Source organism: Balaenoptera physalus (genome assembly GCF_965194825.1).
Source record: "Balaenoptera physalus genome assembly, chromosome: 1".
NCBI lineage: Eukaryota > Metazoa > Chordata > Mammalia > Artiodactyla > Balaenopteridae > Balaenoptera > Balaenoptera physalus.
In genome coordinates this window covers 191037929-191060021 of record NC_138882.1, presented here as the reverse complement: position 1 = coordinate 191060021, position 22093 = coordinate 191037929, and the positions used below count along the sequence as shown (strand labels likewise).

Sequence of the window (22093 nt, the reverse complement as noted above, 5' to 3'; positions counted from 1 at the left end):
ATGCAGGGGACACAGGTTCAATCCCTGCTCCGGGAAGATCCCACATGCCGCGGAGCAACTAAGCCCGTATGCCACAACTACTGAGCCTGCGCTTTAGAGCCCGTGAGCCGCAACTACTGAGCCCACGTGCCACAACTACTGAAGCCCGCGCGCCTAGAGCGTGTGCTCCGCAACAACAGAAGCCACTGCAATGAGAAGCCTGTGCACCACAACGAAGAGTAGCCCCCGCTTGCCGCAACTAGAGAAAGCCCGTGCGCAGCAACAAAGACCCAACACAGCCAATAAGTAAATAAATAAATAAATAAATTCTTAAAAAAAAAAAAAAAAAGAAAGTTGAATGTATTTTCTTTTTCTATGAACTATGTATTCACTTATTTATAAAATTTTGTATTAGATTGTTGGTCTTTTTCTTATTGGTTAGGAGAAGCTCTTTATATATTACAGAAATTAGCCCTTTTTTCTGTAATATGTATCTTAAATAATTTCTAAGTTTTTATTTGATTAAAAAACTTTTTATTCTACCTGTTCAAAAAACATTTTTTTGAGCTTTTATATTCGAGTTTATTCTTCATTTAACTTCTAAATCACTACTATAGTTGAATATTAAAACAAACAGTAGCAAGTAGTGAGCATATTATGATTATAGTGCTTCACTCAGTCACTGCTGCAAATAACATGCCAGCAGTGAGTGTTATTCACTGGCCGCATTAGGAGGTCTGACAGTGAACACCACACTGAGGATGATGTTCGTCATCCTCATATGCTTCTCCATTGTAATGGTGCTGTCTTTCCTGATTTGGATCAAAATCCACTAGTTCTACCTGGTCCATTTCATCAGTCTCTTCTACTTCCTTCCTCTCAGGTAGGAGTTTTTCCAGCAAAGAGAGTTTATCAGGGGAGAGAAAGTCATTCTCAGGAAAGCTTACCTTAAATTCAATGATTAGGCGACCCTTTTCATATGGTCTACGATAAATTGGCATGCCTTCATTTAGCACACACTTGATACCTCCATGCTTGACAATCTGACCTGGATGAGAAGTGATGACTATGGTTTGGTCGTCAAGAGTAGATATTGGCTTTTGGAAGCCACACAATGCCTCAACAAGCTGTATGTCCATACACATGAAAAGGTCTTCTCCTTGTCGAGTAAAAACAGCATGGTCCTTCTGATCTAAAATGATGATAATATCTCCTGGCTCCAGTCCTGGTTCTTGGTCTCCTTCACCATGGAATGTTATCTTCTGGCCATCTTTCATGCCTATGTCAACATGAACTTCTAGAATTTTCTTCTCTTGAACTATCTTCCTTCCATTGCAGCTTTTACCTCTATCTTTAGGACTGATCTGCTCTCCATGGCCCTGGCACTCCATGCAGACAGACTGTTTGCTGAACCATTTCAGGTCCTATTTGATGAATTATTATTTGCATTCCAGTACCTCGGCAATTGGGACAGCACTCTACTGCTCCTTTCTTACCACCTCGGCCTTCACATTTGTCACAATTCACATTCTTTTGCAGAGCTAGTTTTCTTGTTGCACCATTATATAAATCTTCTAAGGTTACTGTGAGTTGATGCACAACATTTTTACCTCTCCTTTCTCTCTGTATCCTGCCTCCTCCTCCAAAAAACATATCAAAGATGTCCACGGGGGAGCCAAAACTGCCACCTGTTCCACGTTCTTTAATTGCCTGCTCTCCTCTTTTGTCATATAATTCCCTTTTCTTTGCATCAGAGAGCACTTCATAAGCTTGAGAAATCTGTTTAAACTTCTCTCCTTCATTTGGATTCTTATCAGGGTGGTACTTCAAGGCCAGTTTCCTGTAAGCCTTTTTCAATTCTTCTTGGGTGGCATTGGGTTTGACCCCCAAAACATCATAATAAGTGGTTTCTTTCACCATTTCCTACAGCTGGTGAGCAGACCGATGCTGGTGTGGGGGAGCGGGAAGGAGCAGGTTGCCGTGCACAGCTCGGGCAGCCGCTGCTCCTCTGCCTTTTCACCGAGCGTTCTGGAAAGTTCCCCCCCAAAACATTTAAATAGTCCAATTTATTAGTCTTTTCTTTTATGGCTTCCAAAGTGTGTGACATAGTGAAAAAAGCTTTTTTTTTTTTTTACTCTAAAATTACAAAAAACTTATTCTAGTACTTTAATTGTTTCATTTTGTTCTTACTTTAAATCTTTCATTGATTTGGAATTTATTAAGGTAGAAGGAATAGAGTCAGTATACAGTTTTTTCTTCCCCACAGAGATACTCAAGTGTCCCCAAACTATTTATTGAATTAATCCACTTTTTAACCTGTTGATGGGCACGTCCCCTCTCTGCCATATACTAAATTCCCAGTTGTATTTGGATCTATTTTGGGATGGTCTATAGTTTTTCAGTGATTTGTCTGTTTACTCATACTCCACTGTTACACTCCAAATTATGATACATTTTCATTTTCATAGAGCAAATCCACCTTTATTACTTATCTTTTTCAGAATGTTCTTGGCAGCTCTTACTTGTTTATTTTTCTAATGAACTTTAGAATGATTGTCCAGACCTAAAAGCAAGCCCTGGTTGGTATTTTTATTGTAGTTACACCTTTACCCCACCCTGAAACCCCGGCAACCACTGATCTGTGCTCCGTTGCCATAGTTTTGTCTTTTTCACAATGTCTTACAAATGGAATCATACAGTATGGAACCTTTGAGACTGGCTTCTTTCATTCCGCGTAATGTCTTATGATTCATCCAAGTTGTTATGCTCAGTAGAATTCCACTGTGTGGATGAACCACTGTTGTTTACCCATTTGCTGAATAGACTCATGTTTGCTGATTATGAACAGAGCTGCTACAAACTTTTGTGATTAGGTATTTGTGTGAACATAAGTTTTTATTTCTCTAGGGTAAATACCCAGGAGTGAGATTGTTGTGTCATATGGTAAATGTTTGATTAACCTTATAAGAAGCAGATAAACCACTCTTATTGTTTGGGGTTTTATTTTTTAATTTTTATTTATTTTTTAGTTATTCTACAAGATGTGTGTTGGTATTTCATTGTAGTTTTAATTTGTGTTTCTCTACTGGCTAATGATGTTAACAGCTTTTCATGTGCTTATTTGCCATTTCTATATCCTCTTTAGCAGTGCTTCAGTTCAATTTTTTTGCCCATTTTTAATTGCGTTTTTTGAGTCATAAATGTGATTTGACAATTTTTGTTTTACCAGTTTGTACCTTGACTTTTCATTATCCTAAGAGTGCCTTTCACAGAACAAAAGTTTTGAAATTTCATTGAAGTCCAATTTATCATTTTCAAAGTGCATCTTACTTTTGGTGTTTTGTCTAGGAAATCTTTGCCTAGCTCGAGGTCGCAATTATTTCCCCACTATGTTCCTTTCTAAAAATTGTATGATTTTATGTATTTAATTTAGATTATGATCCATTTTGAGTTAATTTTTATATAAAGGTTTAGGTCAAGTTTCCTATTTTTTTGTTGCATATGGATAACCAATTGTTACAACACCACTTGTTGAAAAACTGTCCTTTCTGCATTGAAGTGCCTTTGCACCTTTATCAAAATCAATGAGGATTTCTTTCTGAACTTTATATTCTGTCCATTGATCCATGTCTATTGTTTCACCAATACCACACTGTCTTGATTACTGTAGGTTTATAATGTCTTTAAAGCATGTAGTTTAATTTCTCTAATGTGATTTTTCTTTTTCCATATTGTTCTGGCTATTCGAGTTCTTTGCTTTTGATATAAATTTATGATTCAGCTTGTCTATAGCTACAAAAATTCCTGCTGGATTTTGATTGATACTGCATTAAATCTATACATCCCTTTGCAGAGAATTTAAATCTTTCCTATGTTGAGTCTTCTCATCCATGACTGTGATGTGTATCTACATTTATTTAGGTCTGCTTTGATTTCTTTCACCAGTATTTTGTAGTTTTCAGTATACCGATCCTGTAAAAATTTGTTAGATTTTTACCTAAGTATTGAGTCGGCCAAAAAGTTCATTTGGGTTTTTCCTTAACATCTTAAGGAAAAACCAGAATAAACTTTTTGGCTAATGCAATATTTCAAATTTTTGGAACTATTGTAAATTATATTCAAAAAATGTTTTGGTTTCCAGTTGTTCATTGCTAGTGTATAGGAATACAATTGATTTTTACGTGTTGACCTTGTACCTGTGACCATGCTAAGCTCATGTGAGGTTTAAGAGTGTTAATTTTGGGGATATATTTCTTGGGATTTTTTATGTAGACAATCATGTTGTGTGAAAATAGTGACAGTTTTACTCCTTCCTTTCCAATTTATATGACTTTTATTTCTTTTTGCTTTATTGCAATGGCTAAAGCTTCCATAGAATGCTGAATAGGTGTGAGAGTCCTTGTGTAGTTCCCAGTCTTAGAGGGAAAGCTTTCAGGTTTTCACCATTAAGTATGATATTAATTGTAGGTTTTTATAAATGCCCTTCATCAGGAAGAGGAAGTTCCCTTCTATTCCTATTTTGCTGAGACTTTTTTTTCATGAATGAATGTTAAATTTTTTCAAATGCTATTTCTGCATCAATTGATATTATCATATGGTTTTTCTTTTTTAAACTGTTAATATGGTGGATTACATTGATTTATGGATATTGAACCAGCTTTACATTCTGAGGATAAAATTCATTTGTTTATGGTATATTATCCATTTTATATGTTGCTGAATTTGACTTGCTAATATTCTATTGAGGATTTTTGCATCTATGTCCCTGAGGGATATTGATTTGTAGTTTTCTTTGTGGTACTATCTCTGCCTGGTTTTGGTATCAAGGTGATGCTAGTCTCATAAAATAAGTTGAAGAGTGGTATCTCCTCTTCTCTTTTCAGGAAGAGATCGTGTAGAATCAATATCATTTCATCTTTAAATGTTTGGTAGAATTTGCCAGCAAAACCATCTAGGTCTAGAGAATTCTTTTTCAGAAGGTTTTAAACTACCAATTCAATTTATTTAGTAGTTAGAGAACAATTCAGGTTATCTATTTCTTCTTTTATTCCTGATATAGGTAGTTTTTGTCTTCTTTGTTAAGTTTGCAAGAGGTTTATTATTTTTATTTATCTTTAAAAAAACCAGCTTTTGGTTTCATTGATTTTCTCTGTTGTTTTTCTGTTTTCAGTTTCATTTGCAAGTCATGTTTACATTTATTATCTCCCTCGTTTGGCCTACTTTGGTTTAATTTGCTCTGACTTTACTAGTTTCTTAAGGTAGAGGCTTGTATTATTGATTTGAGAACTTTTTTCTACTCTAAGCATTTATTTAATACTAGGAATTTCTCTTTAAGTATTGCTTTAGCTTCATCCTACAGATTTTGATATGCTGTATTTTAACCATTTATTTAATTGAAAATATTTTCTAATTCCTATTGAGACTTTCTCTGGATTCACCTATGGATTCACCTGTGGATTATTTAGAACAGTTTTCTTTTTAACTTCCAAGTATTGAAGATGTTTCTGTTATGGTCCTGTTATTGATTTCTGGTTTAAATCCATTACCATCAGGGAACACACTTTGTTTTATTTCAATTCTTTTACATTTTAAGGTTTGTTTTATGACCCAGCATATGGTCTTTTTTGGTGGATATTCCATGTACATTTAAAAAGAATGTATATTCTGTTGTTGTTGGGTGGAATGCTCTCTAAATATCAATTAGATTCTATTGGTTGATATGTTATTCAGTTTTTATTAGTGTCTTTCTTGATATTCTGTCTACTCATTCTATTTATTAGTTAGAGAATAGTATTGAAGTCTCCATTTGCAGTTGTCAATTGGTCTATTTTCCCCTTCAGTTCTTTTGGGTTTTGCTTCATATATTTTGAAGCTCTCTTGTTAGGTGCATACACATTTGGGGTTATGTCTTCTTGGTGAATTGATCTTTTATCATTATGTAATGTTTCTCTTTATCCCTGATAATTTTCTTTGCTCTGAATCTACTTTTTCTGATAGTAATATAGTCACTGAAACTTTACTTTGCCTAGTGTTTACATAGTATATCTTCTTCCATCCTTTAAATTTTAATCTGCCCATACTGTTATGACTGAGGTGAGTTTTTGTAAACAGTATATAGGTGGGTCATATTTTTTATTATCTGTTCTGAAAATCTCTTGTCTTTTAATTTGTGCATTTAAACAATTTATATTTAATATACTTATTGGTTTGCTTTATTATTTGTTTTTTGTTTATTTCTTATGTTTTTGTCCTTTTGTTTTCCCTTTCCTGCCTTTTGTGTTATTTGAAATTTTTTCGTGTTCTATTTTATCTATTGTATTTTTTGGCTATACTCTTTGTACAGTTTTTTAGTGGTTGCTCTATGGATTACAGTATAATTCTTAGAATCAATCTACTTATAATCAATATTTTACCATTTCAGGTAGACTATAGAAGTCCTGCCACCAAATAGGTCCTTTTTCTCCTCGATTCATATTTTGTTTTATGTTAAATATATTACAACTATATACATTGAAAATCCCTTTAGAGAGTGTTACGAGTTTTGCTTTCAACCATCAAAAGATTTTTAAAGAACTCGAGAGGAAAATAGTCTTTTATATTTACCCAGATGTTTACCATTTCTGTTGCTCTTCCTTCAATACTGTTGTTCCAATTTTCCTTCTGTTATGTAATTTCCCTTCTATCTGAAGAACTTCTTTTAGCAGTTTTTTAAAGCTGGTCTGCTGGCAACTAATTGTCTTAGTTTTTCTTCATCCGATATTGGATTTATTTCTCCTTCATTCCTGAAGGGTATTTTTTTGATATATATAGAATCTTGGGTTAATAGTTTTTTCTTTCACTGCCTAAAAAATGTTAGTTCACTTCTTTTTGGCCTCCATGATTGCTGATGAGAAATCTGGAGTCATTCAAATTTCTGTTTCCCATAACAGGGGTCAGCAGCATTTTTCTGTGTAGGGCCCAGATATTAAATATTTTTGGCTTTGAAGGCCATATGGCTTTGTCACAGCTACTTAACTCTGCCATTGTGACACTAAAGCAGTTATACACAATACATAAAGGGATAGTTATAGTTATGTTTCAATAAAACTTTATTTACCAAAACAGACAGTGAGATTTGGCGCATGGACCATAGTTTGCTGACCCCTGCCTATAAGTAATGTGTCACTTTTTCTTTGGCCACTTTCAAGATCTTTTTTCTTTGTCTTTAGTTTTCAGCAGTTTGATTATGATGTGTCTTACTATTTATTTATTTATTTTTTTATGTGTCTTATTATAGATTTCTTGGATTTATCCTGTTTGTAGTTCATTCAACTTCTCAAATCTGTAAGTTTATATCTTTTGCCAAATCTGGGAAGTTTCAACCATTATTTACTAATATATATATTTACATATATATACACACACACACACACACACACACACACACACACACACACACCACAGTCTTTCTCATCTCCTTCCAAAACTCTAATGACACAAAAGGTAAACCAATAGTCCTACAGTTCCCTGAGGTTCTGATTTTTCTTTTTTCAATCTTTTTCCTCTCTGTCTTTCAGATGAGTTAATTCCAATTGTTCTATCTTTAAGGTCACTTAACTCTTTTTTTTCTGAGATGTCCGTTTTGCTGTTTAACCACCCAATGAGTTTTCTATTTGGGTTTATGTTACTTTTCAGTTCTAAAATTCCCATTTATTTCTTCTTCATATTCTCTACTTATTCTCTGGTACTTTCTATGCTTCTGTTTATTTTAAGAGTGTTTACTCTTACTTCTTGGAATAATTTTATAATAACTGTCTTTGTCAGGTAACTTCATCATCTACGTATCTTTCCCATGAAAGTTGAGATTTTTCTAGTTCTTATTATACCAGTCAATTTTGGGTTATATTCTGTACATTTCAACTATTATGGTATGAGTCTCTGGGTCTTGTTTAAATCCCAAGGGAAATGTTGGATATTTTTGCTTTAGCAGACAATCAACATAGTTGGGTTCAAGCTATAAGTTCCAACCACATTTTGTGAGTTGTGATTTCAACATTGGTTGTTTCAAAGACTTTATGTCCTACCAGGAGCTGTCCTGTGTGTGGACTGCCCAGTGGCCAGTCTGGGACAGTCTACCTCAAAGTCTTTGGCATGCTATTTAGGATCAGATCCATGTGTACACAGCTTGAGGGTGAGTCTAGGAATTCATGAACAACCTAATGGGATTCTCCCTCTCCACCATCTCCCTGGGCTTCACCTTTTCAGTCCTCTGGCCAGAAACCTGGGGCTTTACTAACCTTGCTCTGTTGGGCAGATCCGATGACTGTCTACCTCAAGGGCTACAGCCATAGGTCAGAGAGACACAGAGAGAGAGAGAGAGAGAGGGAGAGAGAAAAGCACCAGGGGTTTGCCACACCCTCTTGGGCCCACAAATATTCCTAGTGGTGATGAAGTTTCCCTTCCCTCATGGTTTTAGGCACCTGTGGGCCCTGCTGTTTCTACCATCACCACCACAGGATTGCCAGGGGCCTGGGGTATAGGGAACAGAAAAAAGAAGAGTGGGACATTTCCTTTACTCTCCCTAAGTATCAGAAGCCCCCTTTGCTTCCTTCTTGAGCTACAACTAGATAGGCTCTCCTGGGCTCTCTCTTTCCACATGCTAGTGCCCCATTCCTAGTTTCAGGCTGTCTTGAGTTCAGGCTCAAAGATGAGGAAAGATGGTGGTTCATAGCTGCTTCTGTAGCGCTTCTAATTCTGGTTCTTCTTCCCCAGTCTGTCTGCTACTATTTCCTTTTCAGAGTCCTCGAATTGCTGTCCAGCATCGCTCTGGGTTTTATAGCTTCTTTGTGTGGTCACTTCATCTTGCCCAGAGCCAGAACTAATTCCATTCATTTTTGCTCATTTTCCAGATGCCATCCTTTCTGTCCCTTATTGTCTTTTCAGCAGGTTTGCTTTCGTTCAGTCTGTTTCCAATATGACTTCATGTCTCTAATGGCTTTATTTTGTTTTTCTACTTCTTTCCTGAGCTCTGCCTACTCTTGTTTTACTCCCCTTTGATGCCATGCTGTACCTTTCCTGAGATTGTGCATCTCTGCTTTGAGGTTTTGTTTTAAAGAGACATTTGTTTTATTAATATTTTTGAGTTCATGATAATGTTTTTCAGCAATTTTTAGTGGCTCCATGACATTTTTCTGGTGGGTATTCTAAATCCATTTATTTCTATTTTGCTTCTACTTTTTTCTGTATTGTTATACTCATTTGATTTTGGTTCCTCTTGTTGTTCCTAACCTATCTTTGAAGGAATTTCCTAAAGGGGACAGTCCAAGGCAGTGTTTCTGGTTAGCAGGAATTTCCCCCGAATCACAGTCAAGGTCCTTACCACAGGGAGTTGAATGTTTCCATGAACCTTTACTTCTCCCCAGCCAATAGAAATAAGAAGCTTCAGGGATGCTATCAATTCAATGTCTTCTATCCTCTTCTCTGACCTTCTCCCACATCCAGTTCTCTGGACCAGCCTTGAATCCTGGCAGTTCTCTGATGCCAGTCTGTTATCCTGTTTCCTTTGTCCCAAACATAAGTGGATTGGTTTTGCACCTCAGGGCATGTGCTCTCTGTTGTGATTAATTAAACTCTGCAGGCTTTGCCTGATCTGCAGTTGAAGACATCCTCTTTAAGCATCTTCCTCTAACCCTGTTGGATCTTCTTGCATTGGGCAGCCCTTCTTCAGACACTGTGTATAGGAGAGTGGAGATATTTTCTGGATACCAAGCTTAGAGTTTGGATTGAAGGGGATAATATCATATTTACTCCATATTATTATAACCAGAGTTTGGGTAGGCTCATTCTGATACACATTATCAAATTGCCCTCAAGAATCTTAGATGTCCTTACAATTTTTTAAAATAAATTTAACCTGATGTGCTAGGGAAGAAGTATGTGGGGAGACAGTAAATATGAAAAAACAGAAAGACGGGCTGGGAAGGTGAGTTGCTTAGCTGTAGCCATCTGTCATTCTTGGGTAGGCAGTTAGGAAGCAGGGCAGGGAATCATATGAGGGCAGAGAGAGCTGTTGGAGACAACAAATGACCACTTAATTAAAGTGTTCCATGCTCTGAAGGCATTTTTTTTTTGTCAGGAATATGAACTCCCACTCAGGGCAGGCTGGGCAATGAACCCAAATATTCCCAAGAGGAGATTATTTGCAAGGACAAGAAGCTTGTTCTCTTGGGAGGGATGCATTCCCAGGGATGGACAGCGTAGATGCTGGCATCTGCCTTCTAGTTGCTTGTGTCCCTTGGTGCTGTTCTCTAGTTGGGACCCCCCACAAATCTGTTCGTCTCCACGTGTATGGCAGCTCTTCCTGTACTAGAAGCCAGAGTGCTTCAACAGAAGGATTTCCCAACAGCAGCTCCTTGTTTGCCAGCTCTGGAGAGGATGGCCGACCATGGTGCTCCCTGGACGGAACCCTATCTGGGTCAAAGACTACAGCTCCCAGGACCAGACAGGGACCTGGGAGGCTGGTCTGTGCACAGGGGTAGTGTGTATCCGCGGCGCTGTCCATGGTCCGCATAGTTTATGGTGCTGTCCATGGTCCTCAACCAAAATTTCCAGCTAAGGCATTGTTGTTTCTTTTAATCATGGCACCCAGGTGTCTTTTAGACGTTTGCTCCCAATAATTCTTAACCAAATGAATGAATAAGCTATGAGTGAAGTGAAAAAGGAAAGAGTGAGAAAGAAAGAGAGTTGTGCTTTTAAATTATCATAGAGCAAATGGAATCCTGACTTAGGTTTCACAATTTAGGTAGCTGATACGGTGTGCTATTGACAAGCCTCTCACATTTCTAACAGTTACATATTTCTCCCTCTGGGATATAACTAATTCTACCCCACTCCCAATTCTGCACTTATGGGGCTGAGGTCCAGGCGCACTCCCAGAAAGCCTAAAGTACTTTGCTGTACCTCTGAGATCTGACCCACAGGGAACCTAGCCCTCCTTCCAAGTCCCAGAGAGCATCCCCAAGTTTCAATCATCCTGAGATTCTCTCTAGCTGAAGGGCAGACACGACCTTGAGACATCTATAAGAGGAATGATTAGATTCAGAGAAAGAGAGGCCAAGGGCGAGGATGTTGAAGGGGTTTTGGACCTGTGGGTCAGTGATGGGTGTCATTGAGCACAAAGAGGGAATAAGAAGATGCTCGAAGGTTCAATATCATTGCTCCCTCTCCTGGAAAGCAATCAGCAGCTGCTGACTTACAGAGCAGCACTGGGGCCAAGGTTCATGTTGAATCTACCCATACACCCTAGGACTCCAAGCTGCCCAAGAGGGGGACTTTCAGGACTTGGAGCTGCAGACAGTTTATCTCTGTTGTCAGCTCAGGATTTTTGTCTGGGTATGAATGACTAAATGAGATAGTACCTGTGAAGTATTTAGCATAAGGTCTAACACACAGAAAGTACTCAATACGTGGTGTCTATTATTGTTACTTTGGTTATTATTACTTACACCTTTTATAGAGCCCTTTGTGGCTTTACCATTATTTCTAAATATTAACAACAATTCTGTTCATTCATTCAGTCACAGACCTTTTTTTAAAAATTTTATTTATTTATTTATAGTCGTGTTGGGTCTTTGTTTCTGTGCGAGGGCTTTCTCTAGTTGCGGCGAGCGGGGGCCACTCTTCATCGCGGTGCACGGGCCTCTCACTATCGCGGCCTCTCTCGTTGCGGAGCACAAGCTCCAGAGGCGCAGGCTCAGCAATTGTGGCTCACGGGCCTAGTCGCTCCGCGACATGTGGGATCTTCCCAGACCAGGGCTCGAACCCGTGTCCCCTGCATTGGCAGGCAGATTCTCAACCACTGCACCACCAGGGAAGCCCTCAGTCACAGACCTTTTTATGCCAATCATTCTGCTAGGCTGGTGGATACAGAACTGAAAGGCATGGCCCCTTGTTCTCAAGGAGTTCACCATTGGAGAGGAGGTGGGCAGATAACTGACAGACACCCTGCAACAGAGCAGCTGCAGTGAGGATGGGAGTGTGTGCCAGGAGAGCACAGGGGAAAGCTGCGTCAGGCCTCCTGGGGGAATCAGGGAAAGTCTCAGAGGAGATGGCCTCTCAGATGAGACCCAAGGAAACGTAAGGGTAACCCCCAAATAACCGAGGGAGCATCAGCTTGTGAAAGAGCTGGGAAGAGGGAAAGAGAATCAGTTGCTCACTGCCTGCTCTGTGGGGCTCCAACTCTGGCAGATTCCATACTGTCACTGGAGGTGAGAAAGGTGGTGGAGAAACAAATGCTCAAGATGTGACCCTGTTCCTGGAACTGGTCATGCATCCTTCTGTGGGGAGCACGGCCCCCTTCTCCCTCCTGGGGACCGATCCTGTGGGAAGGGAAGGACCCCTTTGTCTGGGGGCACAGGGAAGAAAGGCTTGTGATTGGGAAAAGATAACAATGGGCCTGTGAGAGGAGAAAGGGGGCCAAGGTGGGTTCCGAGGAGGTGTTTGGCCCATGAAAGCTGACCTCCAGGTGACTGCTCACTCTGCTTTCCCAATCTCTGAGCCTCAGCCTAGAACCTCGGGGACGCTGAGCGTAGCTGTTGGCTGTACCTGTTGAAAGAGTGAATAACCTCAGATTGGTCTCTGTGACCTTAAGGAAGTTACTTAACCTCTCTGTAGCAGCCTATACTCATCTGCAAAATGGAATGGCAGTATCACTGAGGGTTAAATGAATGAATACACGTAAACACTTAACGTGGTGCCTGACGCACAGGAAACCGGTTACAGGTTTGCTCGCATTGCTAGCTCAGAGACTGCCCAATCAACGGTGATTTAAAATGAGCTGGAAACAACTCTTTGCCAGTGTGTCTTCATCATGCTTGGATGCTTTCAAACACAGGAGGTGGAGGAGATGGCAAAGGCTGGAAGCAGTTGAGCCAAGTGACATTTATAGGGCAGATGTCATATCTGAGCCCATGTTCTTGGTTAGTGGCTGGTCGGCTGGGTGCCTCTCCTGGGTGGTTGACTGATGTGTCCTGAATGGAGCACAACATTGGGCAACTGAACAGGGAGGCAAAGGGTTTCATGACACTTTTGGGAGTATTTATGAGAGATGCTTATTTTGCTTATAGAAGACTATAGGGAGTATTTATGAGAGGTGCTTATTTTGCTTATAGAAGAATATATTGTAACCAGAACTAAGAATCACTGATTTGTCTCTGTCCCTGCCTGCTTTGGGCACATTTCTTGATCCTTTTAAAGCTCTGGGGAGAGGCCAGAGCTTTGCTCATAGGGGCCCTTCCTACCACTAAGGCCCTACTGGCTAGTGAGCCACATGCCTGTCATGGGGTGGGAGGAAGCCCTGGGGGAAATGGGCAGGTGTGGAGCTAGCATGGTTGAAAGGAAGAAGAAAAAGGCCTTCTGCAAAGTCAATGTCAGAGCCCAGTGCTCCCAGGCTACGCCAGGGAGTGCCTCCCTGCTCAGAATTTACTGCTGCTCAAAGAACAGGCTGTGTTCCTCCCAATGAGGCAGAAGTTGCACTGCATCATCACAGGGAAGCACAATTCTGTACCAGTGGCACACGTAGTTTCCCGGCTTCCCCGTGTTGAGTGGGTCAGTCAAGGCTTCGCTGGGGGATGTGAACTCGGTCAGTGACAACTGGTCTGGGAGCCTCTCCTGGGGGGTGGTCAGTATATTCTGAATGAAACACAACATTGGGCAGACTTAATGGAGAGGGGGAGGTTAGTGAGTTTCGCTACCATCTTGGGGGGATATTTATGAGAGACACTTACCTTGGTTAAAGAAAAATGTAGTGTGACCAGAGATAAGTATTATTGATTTTTCTCCTCCATTTTGGTATTAAATGAATCACAGCTACTACAAGCTCTGACTGTATTAATGGGGTTTCCTTCGATGACTACTCAGCCGAGGGAGCCACCAAATTGGAATTCCATGGGAGAGGATTACTGGATGTGACAAATAGCAGAGGAGTGTTTTTCCTGAGCTATTTTGGGGGATTGCATAAAATGTTGTAAAAAAAGGAGAACCCTTCTCTTCTGCAGCCAAAAGTTTTCTTATTGTTATTCAATGGCCGCACCTACTACCAATGAAAGCCAGCCCTCGGGTGCTTTACCTGCTCGAGCCTTATTTCCTGCTCCATCCCTAGGTCCTGGTACAGTGCCTGGCACATGCAGGTGTCTCAGAATGTATTTGTTGAATGGATGGATGGATGGATGAATGAGTAGTGACTGGTGAAGAAGCATTTGGTAGGGAAAACTAGGAAAAGATGAAGGCAGCATGAAGTCATGTGTGCTGGATGGGTAGAAATGGACAGTTGAAGAGCCTCAAAGACCTTATTGAATTGCAAGGAATTTTTATTCATTAAATTAAAGAATATTTGGGGGTCATCTTCTTATACCAAGTACATTTCCTGTCCTCGTGGAATCTACATTTTAGTGGGGAAGGTAGACATTGAACAGTTACACAATTAATTACTTAAGTGCAATTGTGGTGGGCACTTCAAAAGAGAATATGAAAACATGAGGACCTAATGCGGTACAGGAATGATAGAAGATTTATCTGAAGAAGTGATATTTACATGAAGATCTGAAGGAAAGATGAGTATTAGATAGCAAAGAGGGAAAATATAATGGGAATACACATACATTTGTTTGTTCATTCATTCATTCATTAATTCATTCAGCAAATATTTATTGAGCACCCATTATGTTCCAGGCATGTTCCAAGTGCTGGGGAGATACAGCAGTAAGCAAAATAAGGCCCTTGCCCTCAATGGTCTTAAAACAAAGAATAAAGTTTTGTGCATCTTTTGCTAGATTTATTCTCAGAGAGTTGATATTTTTGATGATACACTAAATCTTATCTTTCAAAATTTTTGTTTTGTATTTTATGGTTGCTAATATAGAGAAATGCAATTCACTTCTGTATGTTGACTTTGTATGCAGTATCCTTGCTAAATTCTTTTTTTCAATCTAATAGCTAATCTGAATCTTTTGTATTTCTACATATATAATCATGTCATCTGCAAATAATGAATGTTTTATTTCTTCCTTTATGATCTTTATACCTTTGATTTCTTTTTCTTGACTTATTATACTGGCTAGGACCTCCAGTACAATATCAAATAGAAATGGTGATTGTGGGCATCTAGGTCTTGCTCCTGATATCAGAAGGACAGCTTCCAGTAAGTCATCCTTAATTATGATATTTGCTCTAAGGTTTCAGAATGCATTTTTTTTATCAGAGTGAGGGAATTGTCTTCTATTCCCAGTTTGCTCAGTTTTTGATTGTTTGTTGTAAATGAATATTGTTGTCAGTTCCATGTGGATGAAAACTTTTTCTGATCTTTTCGAGTTGAGATAGAATAGTCATCAAATCAATCACCCTATGACACGTAACTGAGGCTGTAGTAAAATCTGCTCGAGGAAAGACTCCTGCATGGTGGCTGTGGATTGGTGAGACTGCTGCTCAGAGTTTGCAGTAGTCAACAGTCATCCTTCAGGATCCATCTGTTTTCTGCAGGATCTACACTGGTGAATTAAGTGATGACATAATGGGGACCACCACCCCTGCTTCCTTTAGATCCTTCAAGATGACACTCATCTCTGCCATTCCCCTGGGATGTGACATTGTTGTTGGTTTTCTGTCTTAGTCAGCATGGGGAGGGGAGTAATTTCAGAGATTTCTGTTTGGTCTTCCCTCATTGTACCTCAGAGACCAAGGACCCAATATGGGCTGGGCCAATTGCCAAGTAGGTTAATCCCAATTATACATTTGAGGATGGGGGAAATGATCATCCAATGGATCCACAGATCCAGTGGACCCACTGTAAGTGGGCTTTGGGCAGGATTCCATTTATTACCAGGCCTCCATTCTAACAGGAGGATGACGATGACACTCAAATCACTCTGAGCCTCAAGTCATCCCTGTGTTTAACAGTCCTTAAAATTTCTGGGTATACGCAGTGTGTGCACAGATACCCAAATAAATGGCAGTAGGAAGGACTTGAGGAATCATCCCAGTGTGTATACTTGCTGTGGAATTGTAGGGTCCTTTCTCTTGGGCACCTGGCCGTCTCTTCTTCCAGGGAGTTCTGGGTATAAAAATTTGCTCAGGTCCAGAAATTAGGTAAGGGGTTATGACTTTATATTGGGATAATTGCCCTGCCCTCAGCCTCCCAGGCATTCATCCTTGATTTCCTCTGCTGAGCAAGTTTATCGGCTGCCCCTCTTTCTTGCCCTGTGTTCTAGCGATCTTCTCTGTAACTCTCTGCAGTCTTTGGCTGCCACTCTGACCTTGCTGCTTGTTTCAATAATTGTGACCCCTGTTTCTGGTGGCTAAGCACTGTCACCTCTACTGCTTTGGCATCCTGTCATCCCATTGCTATCAGCAAGCCAAGTTCTCTAACAGCCTCTCCTGGCAGCCCTCCAGTCCTGGCTACAAAGGAGCCATGGTCACTACTGAACTTTGTAGTGATGCTGGCCCCCTCTCACTGGCACCTTCCTTGTGACCTTGGAGAACAGTGTGTCCTGTGGTTCTTCCCACGAGAACCTCATCAGCAGGTGTTCTGGCCATGGGTGGTATATCTGCTTCTTCTGGCCCTTTCATCCTCTCCTCTGCCATCGGCCACGACAATCCTGGCATTTAAACTTCCCTTTTTGAATATTTTTAGGAACCATCCCAGTAGAGAGTTTACACCATCTCCTCGGGTCCTCTCCAGAGTATAAGATCTCAGCAGAGAGCCCCTCTGCTCTGTGATGTGTTCACTATTCAACTTTAAGGTGAGGCCCCCTTGACAAAGCACCCTCAGAATCCATCCACCAAGTCTTTCCTCCTTCCTGCTGGTGCTTGTTGACTGGGACTTGCCATTCCTTCGGGGTGCAGTCTCTCTTTTCTTATCAGGCCAGCACACGCCCCCTGGATTATGCTGTTACTTAACCCTAGTTATCGGCCCAATATTTAGTAGGGGAAGTGGGAACATTTCCTGCGTTGAGGCCTCTGCATTGTTTGCCAGCACAGAGGGGGCACCAGCTCTTCCTAGGGAGGAGGGGGCACTTCTGCAGGTTTGGGAGGTTCCAAGTTGTCTTGGAGAATCAAAGTCTTTGGGGACATCTGCCTGGATGCCTCCTTTCCACATGTCAGGGTTTCCAATTTTCCCAGCTTGGTCCCCGGTCCTGGTATCACAGCGTGGGTTCATGGGCATTTAACCTGCTCTGCAGCTCAGTCACTTCTCTGTTAGATCCTGGGCTCAGTCTGCACTGCAACCAGAAGTCTCTCTGTCTTTCACGTCTGGCTTTCAATCACCTATTACTTGCCCTCAGTTTTTCATTACCTTCCAGTAAAGCAGGGGTCAGCAAACTCTTTCTTAAAGGGACAGGTAGTAAATGTTTTAGGCCTTCAGGCCATACAGTCAGTCTCTGCCTTTGTGAAAGCAGCCATAGGTAGGAGCAAGTGAATGGGTGTGACTGTGTGTCAATAAAACTTTATTTACAAACACAGGTGGCCGCCTTTGGGCAGTTGTTTGCCTGTCCTAGCTGCAGAGCATCAGAGGCAACAGCCATGCCATCCCATAATCCCAATTTGATCGCTCTGACACTGCTGGGGGAATGTAAATGGTAGAGCCCCTTTCTGTTTCTTTTTGAGTCACACTTTGTTATTTGCATTTTTCTAGTGATTCATCCATTTCACCTGCATTTTCAAACTAGGTGGTATAAAAGTGTTTATAACATTCTTCTATCTCTTTAATCCTCATTTCATTTGTGCCTGTTTTGTTCCTAAGATCGTTTAAATGTATCTTCCCTCTTTTTCTCTTGCTAAAAATTGCCAGAGTTTGGTCAATATTAGATTTTTCAAAGAATCAACTTCTAACTTCATTGATCCTCTCTGTTGTATCTTTGTTTTCTACTTCAGAAATTTCAGCTCCAGTCTCTTTTCTTTTTCTTTCTTTCCCCCTCCCTCTTTCCCTCCCTCCCTTCCTTCCTTCCTTTTTCTTTCCTTCTACTCTCTGTGTTGATTGATTTTTTCCTTTGTTTTTACTCTTTAATTTTTTTCTATTACTTAACTCATTATTTTCCACCCGTTCTTCAATTTTTAAAAAATATATAATTTTTTCCCCCAAAGTGCTATTTTAGGCACACCCACAAGTTTAATCAGAGCATTTCCACTGTCACTTAGTTCAATATATTATCTGATATTCAATTTTATTTCTTCTATAAGACTCATGGCTTGCCTGAAGTATTTAAAAGTTTCCAAATATATGGGGAAGGCAAAGACTTCCATAATAGAAATCCTAGAAAACTCTTACTCCAGAAATCCACATGGTTTTCTCCCCCACCTCCTTCAGATCTTTGCCCCAAGTTCACCTTCTCAGGAATGAAATCTTCCTCTTGAATTGAATATTTCATCAGTATGTAGTGACCCTCTTTACCTCTAGGAATGCTTTTGGCTTTAAGGTCTATTTTATCTATTTTCTTGATTAGTACTTGGGTACTTGGTGTATATCTTTCCATCTTCTTACCTTAATCATTTAATTTCCTTATGTTTTAGCTCTGCAAGGTTTAAACAGCAAGATTTTATTTTTAATCCAGATGGACAATCTCTTCTTTTAACTTATGAACTGAGTCTGTTTATATTGGCTACGATCATTGATCAGTTTGAGTTCATTTTTACCATCTAGTACTTTCCATTTGTTCTGGGTTTTTGTGTGTGATTCTTTTTTCTCTCTTTTCTTGCCATGTTTTCAATGGATTGAGCCTTGTGTTTTTCCCTTTTCCATTAAAAAAAAAAGTCTATGGTTTGGAAGTTGTCTTCCTTATTTCTATTTCTTTAATGGTTACCTTAGAAATTTTGACATAGATATTTAACTTAACAGAGTCTAAAATTAATCACTAGTTTGATCATCCTCCAAACAATACAAGAAACAACACAAGGAACTCGACCATGACCAACCCCCACCCAGACCCTCCCCATCTGACTCATATGTTCTTGCTATAAAGACGTTGATTGTATCTTGATTTTTTAATATCTCACAATATAGATATTATTGTCATTATCACTTTCACAGCTAATATTTTCATTCTTTCCTTCCACAGATATTTATTGACCATGATGTGTCAGGCACTCTTCTAGGCACTTGGGATACATAATGAGTGGAACAGACAAAGGTCTCCACCCTCATGGACTTTATATTCTAGCTGGAGGGGTGACAGATTCTAAACAATAAACATAATCCATGGGCAGATGTTATAAGATGTTAGAAAGGGATAACTACTATGAGAAAATGGTAGAACAGGATAAGGGGAGCTGGGAACACAAGCTGCAGGTTTCTGTGGGTGGTCAGGGCTGACCTCAGTGAAAGGGGTGAGATCTGGGACTGGAGGGAGTGAGGAGGGAGCCACATCCACCTGGGGGAGGAACATAGAGGAGGAGGGACAGCCGTGCAGAGTCTTAAGGTGAGAGCACGCTTGGCATGTTCAAGACGTCAAGGAGGCTGGCGTGGCTGGGGCAGAGTGAGTGAGGACATGAGAGCAGGGAGGAGGTGGAGGGCCAGGTCCCGGAGGGCTTGTAGGCTGTGCACTGTAAGGGGTTTGTCTCCTTCACACCTGAACACAACGGAGAGCCGCTGGAAGGATTTGAGTGTAACAGCAATGGGATCTGCCTTATATTTTAAAAGATCCCTCCCACCGCTGTGTTGAGAACAGACCATGAGAGGAGGAAGAAGGATCAACAGAGATGTCTTAGTTAGTTTGAGCTTCTATAACAAAAGACCACAGACTGGGTGGATTTTAAACAACAGACATTTATTTCTTACAGTTCTGGGGGCTGGAAGTTCAAGAGCAGGGTGTCATCATGGTCGGGTTCTGGTGAGAATCCTCTTCCAGGTGCAGACTGATGACTTCTTGTTGTATCATCACAAGGTGGAAATAGAGTGAGAGAGCTCTCTGGGGTCCCTTTCATAGGGACACTAATCCTGTTCATGAGGGCTCCACCCCCATGACTTATATCACCTCCTAAAGGCGCTACCTCCTAATGCCATCACATTGGGGCTTAGGATTTCAACATATGAATGGGAGGAGGGACAAACATTCGTTCCATTGCATGGGGGGGGGGGACCAGTTAGGAGGCTAATGTAATAATCCAGGCAAGACATGGTGGTGACTTGGGTCAGGGTGTAGCCAGGTAGATAGTGATAAGGGGTCCAATAGTGAGTGTAATCTGAAGGTGGCACAAATAGATTTCCTCAAGGATCAGGTGTAGGGTAGAATTAAGCATGTCTCTGAGTGTTCTTGTCCTTAGCAGCTGGAAGAATGGAGTGGCCATCAACCGAGGTAGGGAAACTGTAGGAGGAACAGGTTTCGGGGGAAGAGTGGGAATTCTGTTTCAGGCATACTGAATTTGAGATGTCTCGAAACTCAGATAGGCAGCTGGATACCCAAGTCTGGAGTTTCAAAGGTAGAGCCAGGTTTCGTGGGCCTGAAGCTTATACAATTTTAAGAGCCTTCTCTAAGGAAGAAAATGCAAAATTACATACAAATCACATACAAGAGAGGTCCAGAAACTTTAGCTCCATGAGCTTGATAGAGAGCTGCCTTTGGGAGGGTTGAGGGGGAAGTCCATGCTGGAAATATAAATGTGTATGACATCAGCACGGAGGTGGTATTTCTTGTCATGAGATTGGATATATTCAAGTCCTAACCCCAGCACCTGTGACCTTATTTGGAAATAGTGCCTTTGCAGATGTAATCAAATTAAGATGAGGTCATATTGAATTAGGGTGGGCCCTAAAGCCAATATGATTGTTGCCCTTATAAGAAGAGGAAAAATTGGATACACACACACAGGGGAGAAGGACATGAAATGATGGAGACAGATATTGGAATGATGCAACTTCAAGCCAAGGAACATCAAGAATTGCCAGCAAACACCAAAACCTGGGAAGCAACAAGGAAGTGTTCTCCCTTAAGCCTTAGGAAAGAGCATAGTCTTGCCAACACCTTGACTTCAGACTTGTAGGCTCCAGAACCACGAAACCAACCTAGGAAACTAACACAATGAGAGAGGGAGTGTGGAAGTACACCAGGATCAGCCCTGAGGCTCATCAGGGAAAGAGGAGATACAGGAGAGCAGGTGGAGAATACAAGACCATGGGGTGGGAAGGGACACTGAGGTGGGCAGGGTTCTGATGGCAAGTGAACTAAGAATATCAAGGAGGAAGGAGTGAAATGACACCTCCAGGTCACACTCCAGGAAGACCGAGCATTGACCACTGGATTCAGCCCTGAGGAGGTGATGGGCAAGAATAGCTTTGGTGGAATGTTGGGGGTGAAGGTCTTTTTGGAGTTGGTTTAAGAGAGACCAGGGGAAAAGAAATGAGAGGAAGAAGGTGAAGATGGCTGTTTTTAGGGTTGACTGTAAAGGAAAGCAAAAGAATGAGGTGGTAGCTGTCAGAGACATGGGGACAAGATTTTTTTTAATGGAAGAAATAACAGCATGTTTGTATACAAATGGGAATGATCTGGTAGAGACTGAAATATTGATAATATAGGAGACAGAGGGGAGAACTGCCTAAGGCATGTCCTTGATTAGGTGAGGAGGAGAGCTTGTATATGGGAGGAGGGACTGCTCATATTCACCCTCAGTTTTACCACTTCCTTTGTCACCGTTTATTCTCATGTCTCAGACCTTCCTTCTGGGATCATTGTCCTCTTCCTGAAGTACATCCTTGAGAAGATTCCTTAACATAGTCTTGTTGGTAGTGAGCTCCCTCAGGTTTGGTTTTGTTTTTGTTCTGTTGCTGTAAATATCTTCATTTCATCCTCCTTCTTGAAAGATTGTTTTGTTGGATGTATGGTTTTCGGTGGACAGTTATTTTCTCTCAGCACAGGAAAATCCTAGTCAATGTCTCCTGGGGCTTATTGTTACAGTTGAGAAATCAGCTGCTGGTCTAATTGTCATTTCTCTTTTCCCGACTGCAGCTGAGATGGTCTCTTTGTGTTCAGCGTTTTGACTACCATGGGCCAGGCAAGGGTTTGTTTTTGCTTTTACTGATTCGGATTCATTGGGCTTCTTGAATCTGTGGATGGCTGGATGCCTTTCAGAACTTCTGAGTTCTAAAAAATTCTCA

The 22093-nt window shown here is 40.8% G+C and overlaps 1 protein-coding gene and 1 pseudogene across 17 annotated transcripts in view; one reads left to right on the top strand and one right to left on the bottom strand.

The window, feature by feature from the left end:
- The window catches only part of CAMTA1 (calmodulin binding transcription activator 1), an 899438-nt gene that overhangs the window by 491698 nt on the left and 385647 nt on the right, over positions 1–22093 (top strand). The window lies entirely within an intron of this gene.
- On the bottom strand, positions 333–7389 carry LOC309663696 (dnaJ homolog subfamily A member 1 pseudogene; annotated as a pseudogene). The gene has a single exon. The product of its transcript is annotated as a dnaJ homolog subfamily A member 1 pseudogene (transcript).